Here is a 7,181-nt window from a genome sequence, read left to right on the forward strand (position 1 = left end):
GAAAAGTATAAGAATGACCACAGATCTTTCAGCCAAAACTTTTCAACCCAGGAAAGGATGATCATTGACCTTCAACCTTCTTAATCAAAACAATTTCCAGCCTAGAATCCTATACCCTGCTAAACTGAGTTTCATTTGTAATGGAGAAATCAAATACTTCACTGACATCCACATGCTGAGCAAATTTTCATAACAATCAACAGGAGGGTATACCACCAAAGTAAACCTACCCCAAAATTAAAGAACAAAGCCTAGCTTCCACAATGGTAAGAGGCATAAGAGTAAGCTCTGGACTTCTGAAAAACAAGATGACCAAAACTCTGCCACATCTGTCAATTCTCTCAATGAATGTCAATCCTTTAAAGAGGCATAGGTTGACTGCTTGGATGCAAAAACTCAAGCCAGATATCTGTTTCCTACAAGAAACTCACCTTATCTCAAAAGATAAATCAGGACTCAGGGTGAAGCGATGGGTAATGGTATTCCAGACAAATGGAAACCAGAAAAAAGCTGGGGTTGCAATCTTGTATGCAGATACAATGAGATTCAAACCAACAAGAATAATGAAACTCAAAGATCAGCACTACATACTGGTCAAAGGAAACACACTATGAAGAGATTTCAATAGTTAACATCTATGTACCCTATCTGAATATATAAAACAAACTCTAACTGATCTAAACAATATGATATCTTCCCATACTATAATAGTTGGAGGTTTTAACACCCCATTGGCAGTACAGGACAGATCCTCCAAGCAGAAACTAAACAAACAAAGAAAAAAATGGACTCAAACAAGACCGTAAAACAAAATGGACTTAACAGACATTTATAGAACACTTTATCCTAACTAAACCAAATACACATTCTTCTCATTAGCCCATGGATCATCTTCCAAAATTGATCATATCTTAGATCACAAGGCTAACCTCAACAAATTCAAAAGAATAGAAATTATCTCCTGTATCTTCTCAGACCATCATGGAATAAAAGTTGGACTCAACAGCAACAGAAATCTTCATACTCAAATAAAATCATGGAAAATAATAACTTTTGCTGAATGACAGCTGGGTCATAGACAAGATTAAGAAGAAGATAATTGAATTTCTGAAACAAAATGGTAATGAAGCCACAAACTATCAAAACCTGTGGGATACTGCAAAGGCAGTCCTGAAAGCAGTGGTTCTCAACCTGTGGGTCATGACCCCTTTGTAACAATGAAAATATATCAGGGCATTAGGAAGATTGAGAGCCACTGCCATAGAGGGAAATTTATAGCATTAGATGCCTTCAACAAGAAAACAGAAAGAAAGCAAGTCAGCAACCTAATGTGCCATCTCAAGCAACTGGAAAAAGAAGAACAATCTAATCCCAAACCCAGCAGAAGAAAATAAAGAACCAAAATTAGAGAACTAATGAAAATGTACAGGAGATGGACCAATATCTGGAAGCACAATACCTTCTATAACTCAGCCAGAAAGATTTAGAAATCTTCAATAGAGCAGTATCAAGTATTGAAATAGCATCAATTATACAAAATCTCCCCCCAACCCAAAGAAAGATGCCCTGGACAAGATGGTTTTACACCAGAATTCTATCAAATCTTCAAAAAGGAACTAGTTTCTATAATGCATAAACTTTTCCAAAATATAGAGAAAGAAGGAATCCTCCCCAACACATTCTATGAAGCAAATATCACTCTGATCTCCAAACCAGGAAAGGACCCAACAAAAAAAGAAAACTATAGACCAATATCATTAATGAATATTGATGCAAAAATATTCAACAAAATATTAGGAAACAGAATACAACAACACATTAAAAAGGTTATACAGCATGATCAAGTGGATTTTATCCAAGAGACACAACGTTAGTTTAACATATACAAATTTATAAACATAATACACTGCATAAACAGAATCAAAAACACAGACCATATGATTCTTTCAATTGATGCAGAAAAGGGTATTGACAATATCAATCATCCTTTTGTGATAAAAACACTCAAGAAAATAGGCTTAGAAGGAACATTCCTTAAACTGGTAGAGGTTATCTATAGTAAATCCACAGCCAATATCATATTGAATGAAGTAAAACTGAAAGCATTTCTACTGAAATCTGGAACCAAGCAAGGATGCCCACTATCTCCACTGCTATTTACCATAGTGTTGGAAGTCCTAGCCATCACGATCAAGAGATGGAGATCAAAGGAATCCAAATGGGGACAAAGGAGGTCAAACTCTCCCTCTTTACAGATGACATGATCTTATACCTAGAAAACCCCAGGAACTCATCTACAAAGCTCTTAGAAGTGATCAAGAAATATAGCAGCATCTCAGGATACAAAATCAATACCCACAAACCAGTAGCCTTGGTGGATGACAACAATTGTCAAGCTGACAGCAAAATCAAAGATTCTATTCATTTTGCAATAGCACCAAAGAAGATGAAATACCTGGGAATATATCTAACAAAAGATGTGAAAGATCTCTATAAAGAGAATTATGAAATGATTAGAAAGGAAATAGCAGACAATGTCAACAAATGGAAGAACATACCATCTCATGGCTAGGGAGAATCAAGATTGTTAAAATGTCCCTACTACCCAACGCACTCTATGGATTTAATGCAACCACCATCAAAGCACCAATGGTATACTTTATAAAGATCTTGAGAACATAGTCCTTGGATTCATATGGATCCAGAAAAACACCTCGACTAGCAAATACAGTTCTTAGAAATAAAAAAAAGTCTGGAGCCATCAGGTTGCCAGATTTCAGGTTATATTGCAAGGTTATCATGATCAAAATGCATGGAACTGGCATAAAAATAGAGACACAGATCAAAAAAATTATTGAAAAGAAAGATATTTCACTTAAAGGACCAGGAATTAATTAGATGATTTCAACAAGAGCCAGAAGACAGAACAAAGGTATCTTAAACATGCTGATAGGAAACAAATTTCAACCTAAAATTACATATCAAAGCATTTTTTAAAAATGAGGATAAAATAGAGATTTTTTCAGATGGGAAAAAACCCTCATAATTTACCACAACTAACTCTCATTAAGGTAAATTTTGGAATATGAATTTCAAGCAAAAATAGCATTCAGAGGGAACACTTCTGCACTGCTGGTGGGAATGCAAACTAATACTTTCTTTTGGGAAAGATGTTTGGAAATCACTTAGAGATCTTCCATTTGATCCTTCAATTCCTCTACTAGGTATATATCCAGAAGACCAAAAATCACTTTATAACAAAGTTATTTGCACAAGAATGTTTATTGCAGCCCAATTCATAATGGCTAAGTCATGGAAGAAGCTCAAGTGCCCATCAACCCATGAATGGATCAATAAATTGTGGTATATGTACACCATGGAATATTATGCAGCCTTAAAAAAGATGGAGACTTTACCTCTTTCATGTTTACATGGAGCTGGAACATACTCTTCTTAGCAAAGTATCTCAAGAATGGAAGAAAAATATCCAACGTACTCAGCCCTACTATGAAACCAATTTATAGCTTTCATATGAAAGCTATAATCCAACTATAGCCCAAGAAGAAGGGGAAAGGGGAGAGGGAGGGGAGGGGAGGGGGGAGGATGAGTGGAGAGAGAGTAATTAGTGGGACCACAACTATGGTGCATTTTACAAGGGTACATGTTTAATTTAGTAAGTGTAGAGTATAAATGTCTTAACACAATAACTAAGAAAACGAGGTGAAGGCTATTTTAACCAGTTCGATGAAAATATTTCAAATGGTATATAAAACCTGCACATTGTACCCCATAATTGCATTAATGTACACAGCTATAATTTAATAAAAAAAATAGCATTCATCCAGATGGAAGGGTGAAATGCTAAAGGGTATGGTGTGCAAATATGTTGATAAATGTGTGAGCAAATCTACATAAATATTTATTGTTTAAAACGCATATAAAAAGGTTTGGTTTGTAAGGGAAAAACAGGAAGGAACCAATAAATATAATCCAGTATCCTGTTCAAACTCTTATTCAAATTTAGATCATTATAAGGTCCTTGTTTATGAGGACAGGAAAAATATTGCTGAATTTAGACTGTAAACATTAATGCTATAAAAGCTAAGATAATGACTGAAGGCATTGAAAAAGCACATTAATTTTTTTTAAAAGTAGATAAGCAAAACTCAACATGGATTGAGGGGACTCTTAAATCCAAAAGATAAAAAGGGTGGGGTAAAAAGGAATACCTGGGATGAATGCAAAATTATAGAAATAAACCCACAATAAATGAAAAAGACCTGTTAGAAGACAGAATATTAGGAAGTACATGTACAAAAAAATCAGAAAAATCAATGTTAAACGTACAAATAATCTGGCTGTAATCTGTCAACTAGAGCCAAACTTAGAACATAAGAAAGATGACAGTCAGGGAATGGAAAAAGAATAATTCATAGAAGAGATTATATGTTGCCTTTGGATTTGCTTTAAAGTAGCTCCCAAAAGAAATAAATTGGGGAGAATAAACAAGAATTCCAAATTGATAAATTGTTTTTTTTTTTTTAGTCTTACTCTGTTGCCCAGGCTATGAGCATCAGCCTAGCTCACAGCCACCTCAAATTCCTGGGCTCAAGCAATCTTCCTGACTTAGCCCCCTGAGTAGCTGGGACAACAGGTAACCACCACAACCCCCAACTAATTTTTCTATTTTTTAGTAGAGATGGGGGTCTCACTCTTGTTCAGGCTGGTCTCAAACTCCTGAATTCAAGCAATCCTCCTCCTTTGACCTCCTAGAACACTAGGATTATAGGCATTAGCCACTGTGCCTGGTCTCCAAATTAATAATAATTAAGGATAAGTGACAGACACAAGGGAATTCATTATACTCTTCCAGTTTTACATATGATAAAATTAATGTTATAATGATGTCTTTAAAAAGACACAGAAGAAAAGATATTCCAGGAAAATACTCAAAATAACTTTCTATAGCTATCTAAATATTAGATGTAAGGTAAACACATATCTAGAGAGGCATGGTATCAATTCACCTGAAAAATATAAAAAGGGGCTACTGGCTCAGCACCCATAGCACAGTGGTTACTGTGCCAGCCACATACACTGAGGCTGGCAGGTTCAAACCCAGCCCGGGCCAGCTAAACAACAATGACAACTGCAATAACAACAAAAAAATAGCCAGACATTTTGGTAGGCACCTGTAGTCCCAGCTACTTGGGGGGCTGAGATGAGAGAATCGCGTTAGCCCCAGAGTTTGAGGTCGCTGTGAGCTGTGATGCCACGTACCGAGGGTGACATAGTGAGACTCTGTCTCAAAAAAAAAAAAAAATAGTGCTGCTTTTTGGGCATCCAATAGCATAGCCTTAGAAGTATATGGCAAAAAAAAATAATAATAATAGAATAAGGAGAACACAAACCACAACAATCACTATATTGGGATTTTTTTGTTTGTTTGTTTTAGATAAGAGTTTCACTCTGTCACCCTGGGTAGAGAGTGTTGGCATCATCATAGCTCACTGCAACCTCAAACTCCTGGGCTTAAGTGATCCACATGCCTTAGCCTCCAGTGTAGTTGGTATTACAGGCACACCACTGTGCCTGCTAATTTTTCTATTCGTTGTCAAGGCTCGTTTGAACTGCTGGGCCTCCCAATGTATTAGGATTTTAGGTGTGAGCTACTGCGCCCAGCCAATTTTGACCACTTCTGCATGCAGCTGATTTTTTACCACTTCTATCAACCTTGTGTTGGAGTTCTCAACCAGTGCGATAAAACAAGAAAAAGGAAAAAATTCATAAAGATTGGAAACAAAGACTATCTTTATCCAGACATTATTATGTAGAAAATCTTATGAAGGATACATGTGAAACTTAGTAAATGTAGAATATAAATGGCTTAACACAATAACTAAGAAAATGCCAGGAAGGCTATGTTAACCAGTGTGATGAAAATATGTCAAATGGTCTATAAAACCAGTGTATGGTGGCCCATGATCGCATTGATGTACACAGCTATGATTTAATAAGAAAAGAAAAGAAAAGAAAATCTTATGAAATACGCATAAACATATAACTAATTTAAGTTCATCTAGGTAAGATATCTATCTTTACATGGTATCAATACTTGAATTTTTTTTTAAAGATTTACAATGGGGTGGAGCAATAAGACAGACTAGAGAGAGCTCTTTATCAGTCACTTGTGGTGAGTCATGGGACGCAAAACTCCAGTCACCTCTGGCAGGGGGGAACCTACCCAGAAACATAACTCTGGGGGCATAGGGAAGGAATAGAAGACTCCAGGGAAGGAATAGAAGACTCCAGGAGCCAACAAGGAGGTCCGGAGCTGAGGAGGATCAGCACAGAAGGCAAGGGCCTGGGTACAGGCAGAAGCTGGCCAGCCAGCCCCTCCCACAGAGGACTAGGGACAGAAAAGGGCTGTCCTTCAGTTTTTTTATTTTTTTTCCTTTTCTTTCTTTTTTTTTTTTTTACTTATATCTGAAAACAATTATCTTTGTCTTTTCAATCTCACATTTTTAACTGATTAAATCTTTAAAGAAAGATATATTAAAATCCAGAAATACTTAACATATAAATGTTTTGCTAAAAAGCATATATGACTGCACTTTAAATACCCGTTTATCTTTTTTATATTTAGGTCTCATATCTTAATTTTTACTGTCATGTATCAATAAAGCCTTTGTACCTTGTCTTCTTTCTCTAACATTGTATTTCATTCTTCTAAAATTTGAGTGGCCATCTTGAAAGGTATAAAAGAAAGGGTAAAAGAACAGTGTCTGTCTCTAGATGGTTTAGAAAGTATTTCCATAGTCAATAATGGTTTAGTAGGTAAAGTAAACCCTATACACGTGAACTCCTTTATGGTTAAGAATGCAACACAAGGGGCGGCGCCTGTGGCTCAAGGAGTGGGGTGCCGGTCCCATATGCTGGAGGTGGTGGGTTCAAACCCAGCCCCAGCCAAAAATCACACACACAAAAAAAAAACAATGCAACACAAAATTGGCTAAGGTATTGATGTGTCTAAACTGAATTTTAAAAAGTTTAAAGCTGTAGTTTTTGTGTATTATTATTTAGGCAGTATGCTTATGTTGAAAATAAAAGTAAAATTTTCAATTACCCTTAAAGAAATTAAATAGCAGTCAATGAATTTACTGCTATGGTCAAAATGGTCT

The sequence above is a fragment of the Nycticebus coucang genome, chromosome 4 (genome assembly GCF_027406575.1).
Source record: "Nycticebus coucang isolate mNycCou1 chromosome 4, mNycCou1.pri, whole genome shotgun sequence".
In the NCBI taxonomy this organism is placed as follows: domain Eukaryota; kingdom Metazoa; phylum Chordata; class Mammalia; order Primates; family Lorisidae; genus Nycticebus; species Nycticebus coucang.